At 39.4% G+C, this 22,791-nt stretch overlaps 11 non-coding genes across 11 annotated transcripts; all 11 read left to right on the top strand.

The window, feature by feature from the left end:
* The first annotated feature begins 2,507 nt into the window (after positions 1-2,507).
* TRNAV-AAC (transfer RNA valine (anticodon AAC)) lies at positions 2,508-2,580 on the top strand. Its single transcript has one exon. It is a non-coding gene; the product is annotated as a tRNA-Val (tRNA).
* A 4,352-nt stretch (positions 2,581-6,932) lies between these two features.
* On the top strand, positions 6,933-7,005 carry TRNAV-AAC (transfer RNA valine (anticodon AAC)). The gene has a single exon. It is a non-coding gene; the product is annotated as a tRNA-Val (tRNA).
* Positions 7,006-9,880: 2,875 nt separating this feature from the next.
* TRNAV-AAC (transfer RNA valine (anticodon AAC)) lies at positions 9,881-9,953 on the top strand. Its single transcript has one exon. It is a non-coding gene; the product is annotated as a tRNA-Val (tRNA).
* A 1,400-nt stretch (positions 9,954-11,353) lies between these two features.
* Positions 11,354-11,426, top strand: TRNAV-AAC (transfer RNA valine (anticodon AAC)). Its single transcript has one exon. It is a non-coding gene; the product is annotated as a tRNA-Val (tRNA).
* Positions 11,427-12,835: 1,409 nt separating this feature from the next.
* TRNAV-AAC (transfer RNA valine (anticodon AAC)) lies at positions 12,836-12,908 on the top strand. The gene has a single exon. It is a non-coding gene; the product is annotated as a tRNA-Val (tRNA).
* Positions 12,909-14,310: 1,402 nt separating this feature from the next.
* TRNAV-AAC (transfer RNA valine (anticodon AAC)) lies at positions 14,311-14,383 on the top strand. The gene has a single exon. It is a non-coding gene; the product is annotated as a tRNA-Val (tRNA).
* A 1,402-nt stretch (positions 14,384-15,785) lies between these two features.
* Positions 15,786-15,858, top strand: TRNAV-AAC (transfer RNA valine (anticodon AAC)). The gene has a single exon. It is a non-coding gene; the product is annotated as a tRNA-Val (tRNA).
* A 1,402-nt stretch (positions 15,859-17,260) lies between these two features.
* TRNAV-AAC (transfer RNA valine (anticodon AAC)) lies at positions 17,261-17,333 on the top strand. The gene has a single exon. It is a non-coding gene; the product is annotated as a tRNA-Val (tRNA).
* Positions 17,334-18,735: 1,402 nt separating this feature from the next.
* On the top strand, positions 18,736-18,808 carry TRNAV-AAC (transfer RNA valine (anticodon AAC)). Its single transcript has one exon. It is a non-coding gene; the product is annotated as a tRNA-Val (tRNA).
* A 1,402-nt stretch (positions 18,809-20,210) lies between these two features.
* Positions 20,211-20,283, top strand: TRNAV-AAC (transfer RNA valine (anticodon AAC)). The gene has a single exon. It is a non-coding gene; the product is annotated as a tRNA-Val (tRNA).
* Positions 20,284-21,685: 1,402 nt separating this feature from the next.
* TRNAV-AAC (transfer RNA valine (anticodon AAC)) lies at positions 21,686-21,758 on the top strand. Its single transcript has one exon. It is a non-coding gene; the product is annotated as a tRNA-Val (tRNA).
* Positions 21,759-22,791: the final 1,033 nt, after the last annotated feature.

The following is a 22,791-nucleotide window of genomic DNA, read 5'->3' as shown; positions in this document are numbered from 1 at the left end:
GTAACTCCCTGCCTAAAATTGAACAAGACATTACCGTTACATCCTGTAGCGGGAAGGGGTTAATTTTATTAGTTAACCATAGAGCAGCAGCAAAACATAACTATGAATTACAAAACATCTTCTTATAAATTAGTTAATAGTGAAGATAGAATTGAAGAACATTGTTCAATGTTATGTGCATACAGTGAAGCGGCCTCGTTAGCACAGTAGGTAGCGCGTCAGTCTCATAATCAACACTTCCTCACCACTGTCTTTCTATGTTGTCAAACCAGCCATATTGCTATAAGACGACTTAGAGGTTGCACTGACAGCCAAAGGCTCCAATGAGTGGGCAAGAACTGATTCATATGGCTATTTCCCTCCTAGTCACTCAATGGGAGTGCTGTGTTCAAAATGTGTAAGTGTCTGTGCACTTCCGCATATAGTGATGGGAGATAGCTAGTTGACTGTAGTTTCAACTATGGGTGATCAGGTTGAGATCAGATCTTCCTTAACACCAATACATCAATAATAAATTTAATCTTGTAACTATACTAGGTCTACAACGGAATAATAAAAGAGTAAAACTTAAATGAAACAAAAAACAAATGAAAAGATTAAAAAAATTATGAAAACGAAATACGACAATATTCCTTGTCCTTCTCCCCAGCGTGAGGAAACCACTTTAATCACTGTGAGACACATACAAAAATGTCTGAATGTCACACAGAATGAACGGCAACCCATAATTTAGGAAATTTTACCAGAATTCAATCATACTACACCTATGTGGTATAATGAGACATAAGGTGGGAAAGGACTATCTCTGGATTCTGATTTTACTAAGTGACCAACCATCCAAGATGGACCCCTAATGAAGTACTAGGAAATGGGGACCCTGGATACCTCGATGTGTGTAGGATAACACCCTCAGACAGTCAGTGTAAATAATCAAATCCTTTTATCAATTTGAGTCCAGATACAGATCATTAAATGTCAGTAAGGATCCCTCTCTATTACAGTGGCAGAGGTCAACAAAGCTCACAGCTGGTGTTTCTGTAGTGTAGTGGTTATCACATTCGCCTAACACGCGAAGGGTCCCCGGTTCAAAACCAGACAGAAACAAGAAGTAGATCTCCTTTTATATAGGACATGTGAGATGTAGAATTGATATAACATCTTGTAAATAGTTGTATCAACGGGAACTTTTAATGTCATTGCAACACCATCTACCTATCCACCTTCATATATGATTTAACAATCATTTCCATACGCCTCCTGTATATCTTAGCAATAGCTCCTGTCGGGCACCTAACCTCTCTATGTCTTTCAGAAACAAGTCACAGGGATGATGTCAATGAGGTTTCAGGGAGACATAGAAAGGGGATGCGACCATTGCATCCCAGCTTCTTTATTGAATGGTGTGCGGAAGCCATTTATCTGCCAGGAACCACTCATCATTGTTCTTGGTCATGACACAGGGATCTGTGACTTGCCGTAACTCCCTGCCTAAAATTGAACAAGACATTACCGTTACATCCTGTAGCGGGAAGGGGTTAATTTTATTAGTTAACCATAGAGCAGCAGCACAACATAACTATGAATTACAAAACATCTTCTTATAAATTAGTTAATAGTGAAGATAGAATTGAAGAACATTGTTCAACGTTATGTGCATACAGTGAAGCGGCCTCGTTAGCACAGTAGGTAGCGCGTCAGTCTCATAATCAACACTTCCTCACCACTGTCTTTCTATGTTGTCAAACCAGCCATATTGCTATAAGATGACTTAGAGGTTGCACTGACAGCCAAAGGCTCCAATGAGTGGGCAAGAACTGATTCATATGGCTATTTCCCTCCTAGTCACTCAATGGGAGTGCTGTGTTTAAAATGTGTAAGTGTCTGTGCACTTCCGCATATAGTGATGGGAGATAGCTAGTTGACTGTAGTTTCAACTATGGGTGATCAGGTTGAGATCAGATCTTCCTTAACACCAATACATCAATAGTAAATTTGATCTTGTAACTATACTAGGTCTACAACGGAATAATAAAAGAGTAAAACTTAAATGAAACAAAAAACAAATGAAAAGATTAAAAAAATTATGAAAACGAAATACGACAATATTCCCTGTCCTTCTCCCCAGCGTGAGGAAACCACTTCAATCACTGTGAGACACATACAAAAATGTCTGAATGTCACACAGAATGAACGGCAACCCATAATTTAGGAAATTTTACCAGAATTCAATCATACTACACCTATGTAGTATAATGAGACACAAGGTGGGAAAGGACTATCTCTGGATTCTGATTTTACTAAGTGACCAACCATCCAAGATGGACCCCTAATGAAGTACTAGGAAATGGGGACCCTGGATACCTCGATGTGTGTAGGATAACACCCTCAGACAGTCAGTGTAAATAATCAAATCCTTTTATCAATTTGAGTCCAGATACAGATCATTAAATGTCAGTAAGGATCCCTCTCTATTACAGTGGCAGAGGTCAACAAAGCTCACAGCTGGTGTTTCTGTAGTGTAGTGGTTATCACATTCGCCTAACACGCGAAGGGTCCCCGGTTCAAAACCGGACAGAAACAAGTAGTAGATCTCCTTTTATATAGGACATGTGAGATGTAGAATTGATATAACATCTTGTAAATAGTTGTATCAACGGGTACTTTTAATGTCATTGCAACACCATCTACCTATCCACCTTCATATATGATTTAACAATCATTTCCATACGCCTCCTGTATATCTTAGCAATAGCTCCTGTCGGGCACCTAACCTCTCTATGTCTTTCAGAAACAAGTCACAGGGATGATGTCAATGAGGTTTCAGGGAGACATAGAAAGGGGATGCGACCATTGCATCCCAGCTTCTTTATTGAATGGTGTGCGGAAGCCATTTATCTGCCAGGAACCACTCATCATTGTTCTTGGTCATGACACAGGCATCTGTGACTTGCCGTAACTCCCTGCCTAAAATTGAACAAGACATTACCGTTACATCCTGTAGCGGGAAGGGGTTAATTTTATTAGTTAACCATAGAGCAGCAGCAAAACATAACTGTGATTTACAAAACATCTTCTTATAAATTAGTTAATAGTGAAGATAGAATTGAAGAACATTGTTCAACGTTATGTGCATACAGTGAAGCGGCCTCGTTAGCACAGTAGGTAGCACGTTAGTCTCATAATCAACACTTCCTCACCACTGTCTTTCTATGTTGTCAAACCAGCCATATTGCTATAAGACGACTTAGAGGTTGCACTGACAGCCAAAGGCTCCAATGAGTGGGCAAGAACTGATTCATATGGCTATTTCCCTCCTAGTCACTCAATGGGAGTGCTGTGTTCAAAATGTGTAAGTGTCTGTGCACTTCCGCATATAGTAATGGGAGATAGCTAGTTGACTGTAGTTTCAACTATGGGTGATCAGGTTGAGATCAGATCTTCCTTAACACCAATACATCAATAGTAAATTTGATCTTGTAACTATACTAGGTGTACAACAGAATAATAAAAGAGTAAAACTTAAATGAAACAAAAAACAAATGAAAAGATCAAAAAATTATGAAAACAAAATACGACAATATTCCCTGTCCTTCTCCCCAGCGTGAGGAAACCACTTTAATCACTGTGAGACAAATACAAAAATGTCTGAATGTCACACAGAATGAACAGCACCCCATAATTTAGGAAATTATACCAGAATTCAATCATACTACACCTATGTGGTATAATGAGACATAAGGTGGGAAAGGACTATCTCTGGATTCTGATTTTACTAAGTGACCAACCATCCAAGATGGACCCCTAATGAAGTACTAGGAAATGGGGACCCTGGATACCTCGATGTGTGTAGGATAACACCCTCAGACAGTCAGTGTAAATAATCAAATCCTTTTATCAATTTGAGTCCAGATACAGATCATTAAATGTCAGTAAGGATCCCTCTCTATTACAGTGGCAGAGGTCAACAAAGCTCACAGCTGGTGTTTCTGTAGTGTAGTGGTTATCACATTCGCCTAACACACGAAGGGTCCCCGGTTCAGAACCGGACAGAAACAAGTAGTAGATCTCCTTTTATATAGGACATGTGAGATGTAGAATTGATATAACATCTTGTAAATAGTTGTATCAACGGGAACTTTTAATGTCATTGCAACACCATCTACCTATCCACCTTCATATATGATTTAACAATCATTTCCATACGCCTCCTGTATATCTTAGCAATAGCTCCTGTCGGGCACCTAACCTCTCTATGTCTTTCAGAAACAAGTCACAGGGATGATGTCAATGAGGTTTCAGGGAGACATAGAAAGGGGATGCGACCATTGCATCCCAGCTTCTTTATTGAATGGTGTGCGGAAGCCATTTATCTGCCAGGAACCACTCATCATTGTTCTTGGTCATGACACAGGCATCTGTGACTTGCCGTAACTCCCTGCCTAAAATTGAACAAGACATTACCGTTACATCCTGTAGCGGGAAGGGGTTAATTTTATTAGTTAACCATAGAGCAGCAGCAAAACATAACTATGATTTACAAAACATCTTCTTATAAATTAGTTAATAGTGAAGATAGAATTGAAGAACATTGTTCAACGTTATGTGCATACAGTGAAGCGGCCTCGTTAGCACAGTAGCTAGCACGTTAGTCTCATAATCAACACTTCCTCACCACTGTCTTTCTATGTTGTCAAACCAGCCATATTGCTATAAGACGACTTAGAGGTTGCACTGACAGCCAAAGGCTCCAATGAGTGGGCAAGAACTGATTCATATGGCTATTTCCCTCCTAGTCACTCAATGGGAGTGCTGTGTTCAAAATGTGTAAGTGTCTGTGCACTTCCGCATATAGTAATGGGAGATAGCTAGTTGACTGTAGTTTCAACTATGGGTGTTCAGGTTGAGATCAGATCTTCCTTAACACCAATACATCAATAGTAAATTTGATCTTGTAACTATACTAGGTGTACAACAGAATAATAAAAGAGTAAAACTTAAATGAAACAAAAAACAAATGAAAAGATCAAAAAATTATGAAAACAAAATACGACAATATTCCCTGTCCTTCTCCCCAGCGTGAGGAAACCACTTTAATCACTGTGAGACAAATACAAAAATGTCTGTATGTCACACAGAATGAACGGCACCCCATAATTTAGGAAATTATACCAGAATTCAATCATACTACACGTATGTGGTATAATGAGACATAAGGTGGGAAAGGACTATCTCTGGATTCTGATTTTACTAAGTGACCAACCATCCAAGATGGACCCCTAATGAAGTACTAGGAAATGGGGACCCTGGATACCTCGATGTGTGTAGGATAACACCCTCAGACAGTCAGTGTAAATAATCAAATCCTTTTATCAATTTGAGTCCAGATACAGATCATTAAATGTCAGTAAGGATCCCTCTCTATTACAGTGGCAGAGGTCAACAAAGCTCACAGCTGGTGTTTCTGTAGTGTAGTGGTTATCACATTTGCCTAACACGCGAAGGGTCCCCGGTTCAAAACCGGACAGAAACAAGTAGTAGATCTCCTTTTATATAGGACATGTGAGATGTAGAATTGATATAACATCTTGTAAATAGTTGTATCAATGGAAACTTTTAATGTCATTGCAACACCATCTACCTATCCACCTTCATATATGATTTAACAATCATTTCCATACGCCTCCTGTATATCTTAGCAATAGCTCCTGTCGGGCACCTAACCTCTCTATGTCTTTCAGAAACAAGTCACAGGGATGATGTCAATGAGGTTTCAGGGAGACATAGAAAGGGGATGCGACCATTGCATCCCAGCTTCTTTATTGAATGGTGTGCGGAAGCCATTTATCTGCCAGGAACCACTCATCATTGTTCTTGGTCATGACACAGGCATCTGTGACTTGCCGTAACTCCCTGCCTAAAATTGAACAAGACATTACCGTTACATCCTGTAGCGGGAAGGGGTTAATTTTATTAGTTAACCATAGAGCAGCAGCAAAACATAACTATGAATTACAAAACATCTTCTTATAAATTAGTTAATAGTGAAGATAGAATTGAAGAACATTGTTCAATGTTATGTGCATACAGTGAAGCGGCCTCGTTAGCACAGTAGGTAGCACGTCAGTCTCATAATCAACACTTCCTCACCACTGTCTTTCTATGTTGTCAAACAAGCCATATTGCTATGAGACTACTTAGAGGTTGCACTGACAGCCAAAGGCTCCAATGAGTGGGCAAGAACTGATTCATATGGCTATTTCCCTCCTAGTCACTCAATGGGAGTGCTGTGTTCAAAATGTGTAAGTGTCTGAGCACTTCCACGTATAGTGATGGGAGATAGCTAGTTGACTGTAGTTTCAACTATGGGTGATCAGGTTGAGATCAGATCTTCCTTAACACAAATACATCAATAGTAAATTTGATCTTGTAACTATACTAGGTCTACAACGGAATAATAAAAGAGTAAAACTTAAATGAAACAAAAAACAAATGAAAAGATCAAAAAATTATGAAAACAAAATACAACAATATTCCCTGTCCTTCTCCCCAGCGTGAGGAAACCACTTTAATCACTGTGAGACACATACAAAAATGTCTGAATGTCACACAGAATGAACGGCACCCCATAATTTAGGAAATTTTACCAGAATTTAATCATACTACACCTATGTGGTATAATGAGACATAAGGTGGGAAAGGACTATCTCTGGATTCTGATTTTACTAAGTGACCAACCATCCAAGATGGACCCCTAATAAAGCACTAGGAAATGGGAACCCTGGATACCTCGATGTGTGTAGGATAACACCCTCAGACAGTCAGTGTAAATAATCAAATCCTTTTATCAATTTGAGTCCAGATACAGATCATTAAATGTCAGTAAGGATCCCTCTCTATTACAGTGGCAAAGGTCAACAAAGCTCACAGCTGGTGTTTCTGTAGTGTAGTGGTTATCACATTCGCCTAACACGCGAAAGGTCCCCAGTTCAAAACCGGGCAGAAACAAGCATTAGATCTCCTTTTATATAGGACATGTGAGATGTAAAATTGATAAAACATCTTGTAAATAGTTGTATCAACAGGAACTTTTAATGTCATTGCAACACCATCTACCTATCCACCTTCATATATGATTTAACAATCATTTCCATACGCCTCCTGTATATCTTAGCAATAGTTCCTGTCGGGCACCTAACCTCTCTATGTCTTTCAGGAACAAGTCACAGGGATGATGTCAATGAGGTTTCAGGGAGACATAGAAAGGGGATGCGACCATTGCATCCCAGCTTCTTTATTGAATGGTGTGCGGAAGCCATTTATCTGCCAGGAACCACTCATCATTGTTCTTGGTCATGACACAGGGATCTGTGACTTGCCGTAACTCCATGCCTAAAATTGAACAAGACATTACCGTTACATCCTGTAGCGGGAAGGGGTTAATTTTATTAGTTAACCATAGAGCAGCAGCAAAACATAACTATGAATTAGAAAACATCTTCTTATAAATAAGTTAATAGTGAAGATAGAATTGAAGAACATTGTTCAACGTTATGTGCTTACAGTGAAGCGGCCTCATTAGCACAGTAGGTAGCGCGTCAGTCTCATAATCAACACTTCCTCACCACTGTCTTTCTATGTTGTCAAACCAGCCATATTGCTATGAGACGACGTAGAGGTTGCACTGACAGCCAAAGGCTCCAATGAGTGGGCAAGAACTGATTCATATGGCTATTTCCCTCCTAGTCACTCAATGGGAGTGCTGTGTTCAAAATGTGTAAGTGTCTGTGCACTTCCGCATATAGTGATGGGAGATAGCTAGTTGACTGTAGTGTCAACTATGGGTGTTCAGGTTGAGATCAGATCTTCCTTAACACCAATACATCAATAGTAAATTTGATCTTGTAACTATACTAGGTCTACAACGGAATAATAAAAGAGTAAAACTTAAATGAAACAAAAAACATATGAAAAGATCAAAAAATTATGAAAACGAAATACGACAATATTCCCTGTCCTTCTCCTCAGTGTGAGGAAACCACTTTAATCACTGTGAGACACATACAAAAATGTCTGAATGTTATAGAATGAACGGCACCCCATAATTTAGGAAATTTTACCAGAATTCAATCATACTACACCTATGTGGTATAATGAGACACAAGGTGGGAAAGGACTATCTCTGGATTCTGATTTTACTAAGTGACCAACCATCCAAGATGGACCCCTAATGAAGTACTAGGAAATGGGGACCTTGGATACCTCGATGTGTGTAGGATAACACCCTCAGACAGTCAGTGTAAATAATTAAATCCTTTTATCAATTTGAGTCCAGATACAGATCATTAAATGTCAGTAAGGATCCCTCTCTATTACAGTGGCAAAGGTCAACAAAGCTCACAGCTGGTGTTTCTGTAGTGTAGTGGTTATTACATTCGCCTAACACGCGAAAGGTCCCCGATTCAAAACCGGGCAGAAACAAGCATTAGATCTCCTTTTATATAGGACATGTGAGATGTAGAATTGATATAACATCTTGTAAATAGTTGTATCAACGGGAACTTTTAATGTCATTGCAACACCATCTACCTATCCACCTTCATATATGATTTAACAATCATTTCCATACGCCTCCTGTATATCTTAGCAATAGCTCCTGTCGGGCACCTAACCTCTCTATGTCTTTCAGGAACAAGTCACAGGGATGATGTCAATGAGGTTTCAGGGAGACATAGAAAGGGGATGCGACCATTGCATCCCAGCTTCTTTATTGAATGGTGTGCGGAAGCCATTTATCTGCCAGGAACCACTCATCATTGTTCTTGGTCATGACACAGGCATCTGTGACTTGCCGTAACTCCCTGCCTAAAATTGAACAAGACATTACCGTTACATCCTGTAGCGGGAAGGGGTTAATTTTATTAGTTAACCATAGAGCAGCAGCAAAACATAACTATGAATTAGAAAACATCTTCTTATAAATTAGTTAATAGTGAAGATAGAATTGAAGAACATTGTTCAACGTTATGTGCATACAGTGAAGCGGCCTCGTTAGCACAGTAGGTAGCACGTCAGTCTCATAATCAACACTTCCTCACCACTGTCTTTCTATGTTGTCACACCAGCCATATTGCTATGAGACGACTTAGAGGTTGCACTGACAGCCAAAGGCTCCAATGAGTGGGCAAGAACTGATTCATATGGCTATTTCCCTCCTAGTCACTCAATGGGAGTGCTGTGTTCAAAATGTGTAAGTGTCTGTGCACTTCCGCATATAGTGATGGGAGATAGCTAGTTGACTGTAGTTTCAACTATGGGTGATCAGGTTGAGATCAGATCTTCCTTAACACCAATACATTAATAGTAAATTTGATCTTGTAACTATACTAGGTCTACAACAGAATAATAAAAGAGTAAAACTTAAATGAAACAAAAAACAAATGAAAAGATCAAAAAATTATGAAAATGAAATACGACAATATTCCCTGTCCTTCTCCCCAGCGTGAGGAAACCACTTTAATCACTGTGAGACACATACAAAAATGTCTGAATGTCACACAGAATGAACAGCACCCCATAATTTAGGAAATTATACCAGAATTCAATCATACTACACCTATGTGGTATAATGAGACACAAGGTGGGAAAGGACTATCTCTGGATTCTGATTTTACTAAGTGACCAACCATCCAAGATGGACCCCTAATGAAGTACTAGGAAATGGGGACCCTGGATACCTCGATGTGTGTAGGATAACACCCTCAGACAGTCAGTGTAAATAATCAAATCCTTTTATCAATTTGAGTCCAGATACAGATCATTAAATGTCAGTAAGGATCCCTCTCTATTACAGTGGCAGAGGTCACCAAAGCTCACAGCTGGTGTTTCTGTAGTGTAGTGGTTATCACATTCGCCTAACACGCGAAAGGTCCCCGGTTCGAAACCGGGCAGAAACAAGCATTAGATCTACTTTTATATAGGACATATGAGATGTAAAATTGATATAACATCTTGTAAATAGTTGTATCAACAGGAACTTTTAATGTCATTACAACACCATCTACCTATCCACCTTCATATATGATTTAACAATCATTTCCATACGCCTCCTGTATATCTTAGCAATAGCTCCTGTCGGGCACCTAACCTCTCTATGTCTTTCAGGAACAAGTCACAGGGATGATGTCAATGAGGTTTCAGGGAGACATAGAAAGTGCATGCGACCATTGCATCCCAGCTTCTTTATTGAATGGTGTGCGGAAGCCATTTATCTGCCAGGAACCACTCATCATTGTTCTTGGTCATGACACAGGGATCTGTGACTTGCCGTAACTCCCTGCCTAAAATTGAACAAGACATTACCGTTACATTCTGTAGCGGGAAGGGGTTAATTTTATTAGTTAACCATAGAGCAGCAGCAAAACATAACTATGAATTAGAAAACATCTTCTTATAAATAAGTTAATAGTGAAGATAGTTGAAGAACATTGTTCAATGTTATGTGCATACAGTGAAGCGGCCTCGTTAGCACAGTAGGTAGCGCGTCAGTCTCATAATCAACACTTCCTCACCACTGTCTTTCTATGTTGTCAAACCAGCCATATTGCTATGAGACGACTTAGAGGTTGCACTGACAGCCAAAGGCTCCAATGAGTGGGCAAGAACTGATTCATATGGCTATTTCCCTCCTAGTCACTCAATGGGAGTGCTGTGTTCAAAATGTGTAAGTGTCTGTGCACTTCCGCATATAGTGATGGGAGATAGCTAGTTGACTGTAGTGTCAACTATGGGTGTTCAGGTTGAGATCAGATCTTCCTTAACACCAATACATCAATAGTAAATTTGATCTTGTAACTATACTAGGTCTACAACGGAATAATAAAAGAGTAAAACTTAAATGAAACAAAAAACAAATGAAAAGATCAAAAAATTATGAAAACAAAATACGACAATATTCCCTGTCCTTCTCCCCAGGGTGAGGAAACCACTTTAATCACTGTGAGACACATACAAAAATGTCTGAATGTCACATAGAATGAACGGCACCCCATAATTTAGGAAATTTTACCAGAATTCAATCATACTACACCTATGTGGTATAATGAGACACAAGGTGGGAAAGGACTATCTCTGGATTCTGATTTTACTAAGTGACCAACCATCCAAGATGGACCCCTAATGAAGTACTAGGAAATGGGGACCCTGGATACCTCGATGTGTGTAGGATAACACCCTCAGACAGTCAGTGTAAATAATCAAATCCTTTTATCAATTTGAGTCCAGATACAGATCATTAAATGTCTGTAAGGATCCCTCTCTATTACAGTGGCAGAGGTCAACAAAACTCACAGCTGGTGTTTCTGTAGTGTAGTGGTTATCACATTCGCCTAACACGTGAAAGGTCCCCGGTTCAAAACCGGACAGAAACAAGAAGTAGATCTCCTTTTATATAGGACATGTGAAATGTAGGATGTAGAATTGATATAACATCTTGTAAATAGTTGTATCAACGGGAACTTTTAATGTCATTGCAACACCATCTACCTATCCACTTTCATATATGATTTAACAATCATTTCCATACGCCTCCTGTATATCTTAGCAATAGCTCCTGTAGGGCACCTAACCTCTCTATGTCTTTCAGGAACAAGTCACAGGGATGATGTCAATGAGGTTTCAGGGAGACATAGAAAGGGGATGCGACCATTGCATCCCAGCTTCTTTATTGAATGGTGTGCGGAAGCCATTTATCTGCCAGGAACCACTCATCATTGTTCTTGGTCATGACAGAGGGATCTGTGACTTGCCGTAACTCCCTACCTAAAATTGAACAAGACATTACCGTTACATCCTGTAGCGGGAAGGGGTTAATTTTATTAGTTAACCATAGAGCAGCAGCAAAACATAACTATGAATTATAAAACATCTTCTTATAAATTAGTTAATAGTGAAGATAGAATTGAAGAACATTGTTCAACGTTATGTGCATACAGTGAAGCGGCCTCGTTAGCACAGTAGGTAGCACGTCAGTCTCATAATCAACACTTCCTCACCACTGTCTTTCTATGTTGTCACACCAGCCATATTGCTATGAGACGACTTAGAGGTTGCACTGACAGCCAAAGGCTCCAATGAGTGGGCAAGAACTGATTCATATGGCTATTTCCCTCCTAGTCACTCAATGGGAGTGCTGTGTTCAAAATGTGTAAGTGTCTGTGCACTTACGCGTATAGTGATGGGAGATAGCAAATTGACTGTAGTTTCAACTATCGGTGATCAGGTTGAGATCAGATCTTCCTTAACACCAATACATCAATAGTAAATTTGATCTTGTAACTATACTAGGTCTACAACAGAATAATAAAAGAGTAAAACTTAAATGAAACAAAAAACAAATGAAATGATAAAAAATTTATGAAAACGAAATGCGACAATATTCCCTGTCCTTCTCCCCAGCGTGAGGAAACCACTTTAATCACTGTGAGACACATAAAAAAATGTCTGAATGTCACACAGAATGAACGGCACCCCATAATTTAGGAAATTATACCAGAATTCAATCATACTACACCTATGTGGTATAATGAGACACAAGGTGGGAAAGGACTATCTCTGGATTCTGATTTTACTAAGTGACCAACCATCCAAGATGGACCCCTAATGAAGTACTAGGAAATGGGGACCCTGGATACCTCGATGTGTGTAGGATAACACCCTCAGACAGTCAGTGTAAATAATCAAATCCTTTTATCAATTTGAGTCCAGATACAGATCATTAAATGTCAGTAAGGATCCCTCTCTATTACAGTGGCAGAGGTCACCAAAGCTCACAGCTGGTGTTTCTGTAGTGTAGTGGTTATCACATTCGCCTAACACGCGAAAGGTCCCCAGTTCAAAACCGGGCAGAAACAAGCATTAGATCTCCTTTTATATAGGACATGTGAGATGTAAAAATGATATAACATCTTGTAAATAGTTGTATCAACAGGTACTTTTAATGTCATTACAACACCATCTACCTATCCACCTTCATATATGATTTAACAATCATTTCCATACGCCTCCTGTATATCTTAGCAATAGCTCCTGTCGGACACCTAACCTCTCTATGTCTTTCAGGAACAAGTCACAGATTTGATGTCAATGAGGTTTCAGGGAGACATAGAAAGTGCATGCGACCATTGCATCCCAGCTTCTTTATTGAATGGTGTGCGGAAGCCATTTATCTGCCAGGAACCACTCATCATTGTTCTTGGTCATGACACAGGGATCTGTGACTTGCTGTAACTCCATGCCTAAAATTGAACAAGACATTACCGTTACATCCTGTAGCGGGAAGGGGTTAATTTTATTAGTTAACCATAGAGCAGCAGCAAAACATAACTATGAATTAGAAAACATCTTCTTATAAATAAGTTAATAGTGAAGATAGAATTGAAGAACATTGTTCAATGTTATGTGCATACAGTGAAGCGGCCTCGTTAGCACAGTAGGTAGCGCGTCAGTCTCATAATCAACACTTCCTCACCACTGTCTTTCTATGTTGTCAAACCAGCCATATTGCTATGAGACGACTTAGAGGTTGCACTGACAGCCAAAGGCTCCAATGAGTGGGCAAGAACTGATTCATATGGCTATTTCCCTCCTAGTCACTCAATGGGAGTGCTGTGTTCAAAATGTGTAAGTGTCTGTGCACTTCCACATATAGTGATGGGAGATAGCTAGTTGACTGTAGTGTCAACTATGGGTGTTCAGGTTGAGATCAGATCTTCCTTAACACCAATACATCAATAGTAAATTTGATCTTGTAACTATACTAGGTCTACAACGGAATAATAAAAGAGTAAAACTTAAATGAAACAAAAAACAAATGAAAAGATCAAAAAATTATGAAAACGAAATACGACAATATTCCCTGTCCTTCTCCCCAGCGTGAGGAAACCACTTTAATCACTGTGAGACACATACAAAAATGTCTGAATGTCACATAGAATGAACGGCACCCCATAATTTAGGAAATTTTACCAGAATTCAATCATACTACACCTATGTGGTATAATGAGACACAAGGTGGGAAAGGACTATCTCTGGATTCTGATTTTACTAAGTGACCAACCAACCAAGATGGACCCCTAATGAAGTACTAGGAAATGGGGACCCTGGATACCTCGATGTGTGTAGGATAACACCCTCAGACAGTCAGTGTAAATAATCAAATCCTTTTATCAATTTGAGTCCAGATACAGATCATTAAATGTCAGTAAGGATCCCTCTCTATTACAGTGGCAAAGGTCAACAAAGCTCACAGCTGGTGTTTCTGTAGTGTAGTGGTTATCACATTCGCCTAACACGCGAAAGGTCCCCGGTTCGAAACCGGGCAGAAACAAGCATTAGATCTCATTTTATATAGGACATGTGAGATGTAAAATTGATATAACATCTTGTAAATAGTTGTATCAACAGGTACTTTTAATGTCATTACAACACCATCTACCTATCCACCTTCATATATGATTTAACAATCATTTCTATACGCCTCCTGTATATCTTAGCAATAGCTCCTGTCGGGCACCTAACCTCTCTATGTCTTTCAGGAACAAGTCACAGATTTGATGTCAATGAGGTTTCAGGGAGACATAGAAAGTGCATGCGACCATTGCATCCCAGCTTCTTTTTTGAATGGTGTGCGGAAGCCATTTATCTGCCAGGAACCACTCATCATTGTTCTTGGTCATGACACAGGGATCTGTGACTTGCCGTAACTCCCTGCCTAAAATTGAACAAGACATTACCGTTACATCCTGTAGCGGGAAGGGGTTCATTTTATTAGTTAACCATAGAGCAGCAGCAAAACATAACTATGAATTAGAAAACATCTTCTTATAAATAAGTTAATAGTGAAAATAGAATTGAAGAACATTGTTCAATGTTATGTGCATACAGTGAGGCGGCCTCGTTAGCACAGTAGGTAGCGCGTCAGTCTCATAATCAACACTTCCTCACCACTGTCTTTCTATGTTGTCAAACCAGCCATATTGCTATGAGACGACGTAGAGGTTGCACTGACAGCCAAAGGCTCCAATGAGTGGGCAAGAACTGATTCATATGGCTATTTCCCTCCTAGTCACTCAATGGAAGTGCTGTGTTCAAAATGTGTAAGTGTCTGTGCACTTCCGCATATAGTGATGGGAGATAGCTAGTTGACTGTAGTGTCAACTATGGGTGTTCAGGTTGAGATCAGATCTTCCTTAACACCAATACATCAATAGTAAATTTGATCTTGTAACTATACTAGGTCTACAACGGAATAATAAAAGAGTAAAACTTAAATGAAACAAAAAACAAATGAAAAGATCAAAAAATTATGAAAACAAAATACGACAATATTCCCTGTCCTTCTCCCCAGCGTGAGGAAACCACTTTAATCACTGTGAGACACATACAAAAATGTCTGAATGTCACATAGAATGAACGGCACCCCATAATTTAGGAAATTTTACCAGAATTCAATCATACTACACCTATGTGGTATAATGAGACACAAGGTGGGAAAGGACTATCTCTGGATTCTGATTTTACTAAGTGACCAACCAACCAAGATGGACCCCTAATGAAGTACTAGGAAATGGGGACCCTGGATACCTCGATGTGTGTAGGATAACACCCTCAGACAGTCAGTGTAAATAATCAAATCCTTTTATCAATTTGAGTCCAGATACAGATCATTAAATGTCAGTAAGGATCCCTCTCTATTACAGTGGCAAAGGTCAACAAAGCTCACAGCTGGTGTTTCTGTAGTGTAGTGGTTATCACATTCGCCTAACACGCGAAAGGTCCCCGGTTCGAAACCGGGCAGAAACAAGCATTAGATCTCATTTTATATAGGACATGTGAGATGTAAAATTGATATAACATCTTGTAAATAGTTGTATCAACAGGAACTTTTAATGTCATTGCAACACCATCTACCTATCCACCTTCATATATGATTTAACAATCATTTCCATAGGCCTCCTGTATATCTTAGCAATAGCTCCTGTAGGGCACCTAACCTCTCTATGTCTTTCAGGAACAAGTCACAGGGATGATGTCAATGAGGTTTCAGGGAGACATAGAAAGGGGATGCGACCATTGCATCCCAGCTTCTTTATTGAATGGTGTGCGGAAGCCATTTATCTGCCAGGAACCACTCATCATTGTTCTTGGTCATGACACAGGAATCTGTGACTTGCTGTAACTTCCTGCCTAAAATTGAACAAGACATTACCGTTACATCCTGTAGCGGGAAGGGGTTAATTTTATTAGTTAACCATAGAGCAGCAGCAAAACATAACTATGAATTATAAAACATCTTCTTATAAATTAGTTAATAGTGAAGATAGAATTGAAGAACATTGTTCAACGTTATGTGCATACAGTGAAGCGGCCTCGTTAGCACAGTAGGTAGCGCGTCAGTCTCATAATCAACACTTCCTCACCACTGTCTTTCTATGTTATCAAACCAGCCATATTGCTATGAGACGACTTAGAGGTTGCACTGACAGCCAGAGGCTCCAATGAGTGGGCAAGAACTGATTCATATGGCTATTTCCCTCCTAGTCACTCAATGGGAGTGCTGTGTTCAAAATGTGTAAGTGTCTGTGCACTTCCGCATATAGTGATGGGAGATAGCTAGTTGACTGTAGTGTCAACTATGGGTGTTCAGGTTGAGATCAGATCTTCCTTAACACCAATACATCAATAGTAAATTTGATCTTGTAACTATACTAGGTTTACAACGGAATAATAAAAGAGTAAAACTTAAATGAAACAAAAAACAAATGAAAAGATCAAAAAATTATGAAAACGAAATACGACAATATTCCCTGTCCTTCTCCCCAGCGTGAGGAAACCACTTTAATCACTGTGAGACACATACAAAAATGTCTGAATGTCACACAGAATGAACGGCACCCCATAATTTAGGAAATTTTACCAGAATTCAATCATACTACACCTATGTGGTATAATGAGACACAAGGTGGGAAAGGACTATCTCTGGATTCTGATTTTACTAAGTGACCATCCATCCAAGATGGACCCCTAATGAAGTACTAGGAAATGGGGACCCTGGATACCTCGATATGTGTAGGATAACACCCTCAGACAGTCAGTGTAAATAATCAAATCCTTTTATCAATTTGAGTCCAGATACAGATCATTAAATGTCAGTAAGGATCCCTCTCTATTACAGTGGCAAAGGTCAACAAAGCTCACAGCTGGTGTTTCTGTAGTGTAGTGGTTATCACATTCGCCTAACACGCGAAAGGTCCCCAGTTCGAAACCGGGCAGAAACAAGCGTTAGATCTTTTTTTATTTAGGACATGTGAGATGTAAAATTGATATAACATCTTGTAAATAGTTGTATCAACAGGAACTTTTAATGTCATTGCAACACCATCTACCTATCCACCTTCATATATGATTTAACAATCATTTCCATAGGCCTCCTGTATATCTTAGCAATAGCTCCTGTCGGGCACCTAACCTCTCTATGTCTTTCAGGAACAAGTCACAGGGATGATGTCAATGAGGTTTCAGGGAGACATAGAAAGGGGATGCGACCATTGCATCCCAGCTTCTTTATTGAATGGTGTGCGGAAGCCATTTATCTGCCAGGAACCACTCATCATTGTTCTTGGTCATGACACAGGGATCTGTGACTTGCCGTAACTCCCTGCCTAAAATTGAACAAGACATTACCGTTACATCCTGTAGCGGGAAGGGGTTAATTTTATTAGTTAACCATAGAGCAGCAGCAAAACATAACTATGAATTACAAAACATCTTCTTATAAATTAGTTAATAGTGAAGATAGAATTGAAGAACATTGTTCAACGTTATGTGCATACAGTGAAGCGGCCTCGTTAGCACAGTAGGTAGCGCGTCAGTCTCATAATCAACACTTCCTCACCACTGTCTTTCTATGTTGTTAAACCAGCCATATTGCTATAAGACGACTTAGAGGTTGCACTGACAGCCAAAGGCTCCAATGAGTGGGCAAGAACTGATTCATATGGCTATTTCCCTCCTAGTCACTCAATGGGAGTGCTGTGTTCAAAATGTGTAAGTGTCTGTGCACTTCCGCATATAGTGATGGGAAATAGCAAGTTTACTGTAGTTTCAACTATGGGTGATCAGGTTGAGATCAGATCTTCCTTAACACCAATACATCAATAGTAAATTTGATCTTGTAACTATACTAGGTCTACAACAGAATAATAAAAGAGTAAAACTTAAATGAAACAAAAAACAAATGAAAAGATCAAAAAATTATGAAAACGAAATACGACAATATTCCCTGTCCTTCTCCCCAGCATGAGGAAACCACTTTAATCACTGTGAGACACATACAAAAATGTCTGAATGTCACACAGAATGAACGGCACCCCATAATTTAGGAAATTATACAAGAATTCAATCATACTACACCTATGTGGTATAATGAGACACAAGGTGGGAAAGGACTATCTCTGGATTCTGATTTTACTAAGTGACCAACCATCCAAGATGGACCCCTAATGAAGTACTAGGAAATGGGGACCCTGGATACCTCGATATGTGTAGGATAACACCCTCAGACAGTCAGTGTAAATAATCAAATCCTTTTATCAATTTGAGTCCAGATACAGATCATTAAATGTCAGTAAGGATCCCTCTCTATTACAGTGGCAAAGGTCAACAAAGCTCACAGCTGGTGTTTCTGTAGTGTAGTGGTTATCACATTCGCCTAACACGCGAAAGGTCCCCAGTTCGAAACCGGGCAGAAACAAGCGTTAGATCTCCTTTTATATAGGACATGTGAGATGTAAAATTGATATAACATCTTGTAAATAGTTGTATCAACAGGAACTTTTAATGTCATTGCAACACCATCTACCTATCCACCTTCATATATGATTTAACAATCATTTCCATAGGCCTCCTGTATATCTTAGCAATAGCTCCTGTAGGGCACCTAACCTCTCTATGTCTTTCAGGAACAAGTCACAGGGATGATGTCAATGAGGTTTCAGGGAGACATAGAAAGGGGATGCGACCATTGCATCCCAGCTTCTTTATTGAATGGTGTGCGGAAGCCATTTATCTGCCAGGAACCACTCATCATTGTTCTTGGTCATGACACAGGAATCTGTGACTTGCTGTAACTTCCTGCCTAAAATTGAACAAGACATTACCGTTACATCCTGTAGCGGGAAGGGGTTAATTTTATTAGTTAACCATAGAGCAGCAGCAAAACATAACTATGAATTATAAAACATCTTCTTATAAATTAGTTAATAGTGAAGATAGAATTGAAGAACATTGTTCAACGTTATGTGCATACAGTGAAGCGGCCTCGTTAGCACAGTAGGTAGCGCGTCAGTCTCATAATCAACACTTCCTCACCACTGTCTTTCTATGTTATCAAACCAGCCATATTGCTATGAGACGACTTAGAGGTTGCACTGACAGCCAGAGGCTCCAATGAGTGGGCAAGAACTGATTCATATGGCTATTTCCCTCCTAGTCACTCAATGGGAGTGCTGTGTTCAAAATGTGTAAGTGTCTGTGCACTTCCGCATATAGTGATGGGAGATAGCTAGTTGACTGTAGTGTCAACTATGGGTGTTCAGGTTGAGATCAGATCTTCCTTAACACCAATACATCAATAGTAAATTTGATCTTGTAACTATACTAGGTTTACAACGGAATAATAAAAGAGTAAAACTTAAATGAAACAAAAAACAAATGAAAAGATCAAAAAATTATGAAAACGAAATACGACAATATTCCCTGTCCTTCTCCCCAGCGTGAGGAAACCACTTTAATCACTGTGAGACACATACAAAAATGTCTGAATGTCACACAGAATGAACGGCACCCCATAATTTAGGAAATTTTACCAGAATTCAATCATACTACACCTATGTGGTATAATGAGACACAAGGTGGGAAAGGACTATCTCTGGATTCTGATTTTACTAAGTGACCATCCATCCAAGATGGACCCCTAATGAAGTACTAGGAAATGGGGACCCTGGATACCTCGATATGTGTAGGATAACACCCTCAGACAGTCAGTGTAAATAATCAAATCCTTTTATCAATTTGAGTCCAGATACAGATCATTAAATGTCAGTAAGGATCCCTCTCTATTACAGTGGCAAAGGTCAACAAAGCTCACAGCTGGTGTTTCTGTAGTGTAGTGGTTATCACATTCGCCTAACACGCGAAAGGTCCCCAGTTCGAAACCGGGCAGAAACAAGCGTTAGATCTTTTTTTATTTAGGACATGTGAGATGTAAAATTGATATAACATCTTGTAAATAGTTGTATCAACAGGAACTTTTAATGTCATTGCAACACCATCTACCTATCCACCTTCATATATGATTTAACAATCATTTCCATAGGCCTCCTGTATATCTTAGCAATAGCTCCTGTCGGGCACCTAACCTCTCTATGTCTTTCAGGAACAAGTCACAGGGATGATGTCAATGAGGTTTCAGGGAGACATAGAAAGGGGATGCGACCATTGCATCCCAGCTTCTTTATTGAATGGTGTGCGGAAGCCATTTATCTGCCAGGAACCACTCATCATTGTTCTTGGTCATGACACAGGGATCTGTGACTTGCCGTAACTCCCTGCCTAAAATTGAACAAGACATTACCGTTACATCCTGTAGCGGGAAGGGGTTAATTTTATTAGTTAACCATAGAGCAGCAGCAAAACATAACTATGAATTACAAAACATCTTCTTATAAATTAGTTAATAGTGAAGATAGAATTGAAGAACATTGTTCAACGTTATGTGCATACAGTGAAGCGGCCTCGTTAGCACAGTAGGTAGCGCGTCAGTCTCATAATCAACACTTCCTCACCACTGTCTTTCTATGTTGTTAAACCAGCCATATTGCTATAAGACGACTTAGAGGTTGCACTGACAGCCAAAGGCTCCAATGAGTGGGCAAGAACTGATTCATATGGCTATTTCCCTCCTAGTCACTCAATGGGAGTGCTGTGTTCAAAATGTGTAAGTGTCTGTGCACTTCCGCATATAGTGATGGGAAATAGCAAGTTTACTGTAGTTTCAACTATGGGTGATCAGGTTGAGATCAGATCTTCCTTAACACCAATACATCAATAGTAAATTTGATCTTGTAACTATACTAGGTCTACAACAGAATAATAAAAGAGTAAAACTTAAATGAAACAAAAAACAAATGAAAAGATCAAAAAATTATGAAAACGAAATACGACAATATTCCCTGTCCTTCTCCCCAGCATGAGGAAACCACTTTAATCACTGTGAGACACATACAAAAATGTCTGAATGTCACACAGAATGAACGGCACCCCATAATTTAGGAAATTATACAAGAATTCAATCATACTACACCTATGTGGTATAATGAGACACAAGGTGGGAAAGGACTATCTCTGGATTCTGATTTTACTAAGTGACCAACCATCCAAGATGGACCCCTAATGAAGTACTAGGAAATGGGGACCCTGGATACCTCGATATGTGTAGGATAACACCCTCAGACAGTCAGTGTAAATAATCAAATCCTTTTATCAATTTGAGTCCAGATACAGATCATTAAATGTCAGTAAGGATCCCTCTCTATTACAGTGGCAAAGGTCAACAAAGCTCACAGCTGGTGTTTCTGTAGTGTAGTGGTTATCACATTCGCCTAACACGCGAAAGGTCCCCAGTTCGAAACCGGGCAGAAACAAGCGTTAGATCTCCTTTTATATAGGACATGTGAGATGTAAAATTGATATAACATCTTGTAAATAGTTGTATCAACAGGAACTTTTAATGTCATTGCAACACCATCTACCTATCCACCTTCATATATGATTTAACAATCATTTCCATAGGCCTCCTGTATATCTTAGCAATAGCTCCTGTAGGGCACCTAACCTCTCTATGTCTTTCAGGAACAAGTCACAGGGATGATGTCAATGAGGTTTCAGGGAGACATAGAAAGTGCATGCGACCATTGCATCCCAGCTTCTTTATTGAATGGTGTGCGGAAGCCATTTATCTGCCAGGAACCACTCATCATTGTTCTTGGTCATGACACAGGGATCTGTGACTTGCCGTAACTCCCTGCCTAAAATTGAACAAGACATTACCGTTACATCCTGTAGCGGGAAGGGGTTAATTTTATTAGTTAACCATAGAGCAGCAGCAAAACATAACTATGAATTACAAAACATCTTCTTATAAATTAGTTAATAGTGAAGATAAAATTGAAGAACATTGTTCAACGTTATGTGCATACAGTGAAGCGGCCTCGTTAGCACAGTAGGTAGCGCGTCTGTCTCATAATTAACACTTCCTCACCACTGTCTTTCTATGTTGTCAAACCAGCCATATTGCTATGAGACGACTTAGAGGTTGCACTTACAGCCAAAGGCTCCAATGAGTGGGCAAGAACTGATTCATATGGCTATTTCCCTCCTAGTCACTCAATGGGAGTGCTGTGTTCAAAATGTGTAAGTGTCTGTGCACTTCCGCATATAGTGATGGGAGATAGCTAGTTGACTGTAGTGTCAACTATGGGTGTTCAGGTTGAGATCAGATCTTCCTTAACACCAATACATCAATAGTAAATTTGATCTTGTAACTATACTAGGTCTACAACGGAATAAAAAAAGAGTAAAACTTAAATGAAACAAAAAACAAATGAAAAGATCAAAAAATTATGAAAACGAAATACGACAATATTCCCTGTCCTTCTCCCCAGCTTGAGGAAACCA

The sequence above is a fragment of the Mixophyes fleayi genome (genome assembly GCF_038048845.1).
Source record: "Mixophyes fleayi isolate aMixFle1 chromosome 4 unlocalized genomic scaffold, aMixFle1.hap1 SUPER_4_unloc_3, whole genome shotgun sequence".
Lineage (NCBI taxonomy): Eukaryota > Metazoa > Chordata > Amphibia > Anura > Limnodynastidae > Mixophyes > Mixophyes fleayi.
Note: the sequence above shows the minus strand (reverse complement) of the source record. Positions and strands in the feature narration are given on the sequence as shown.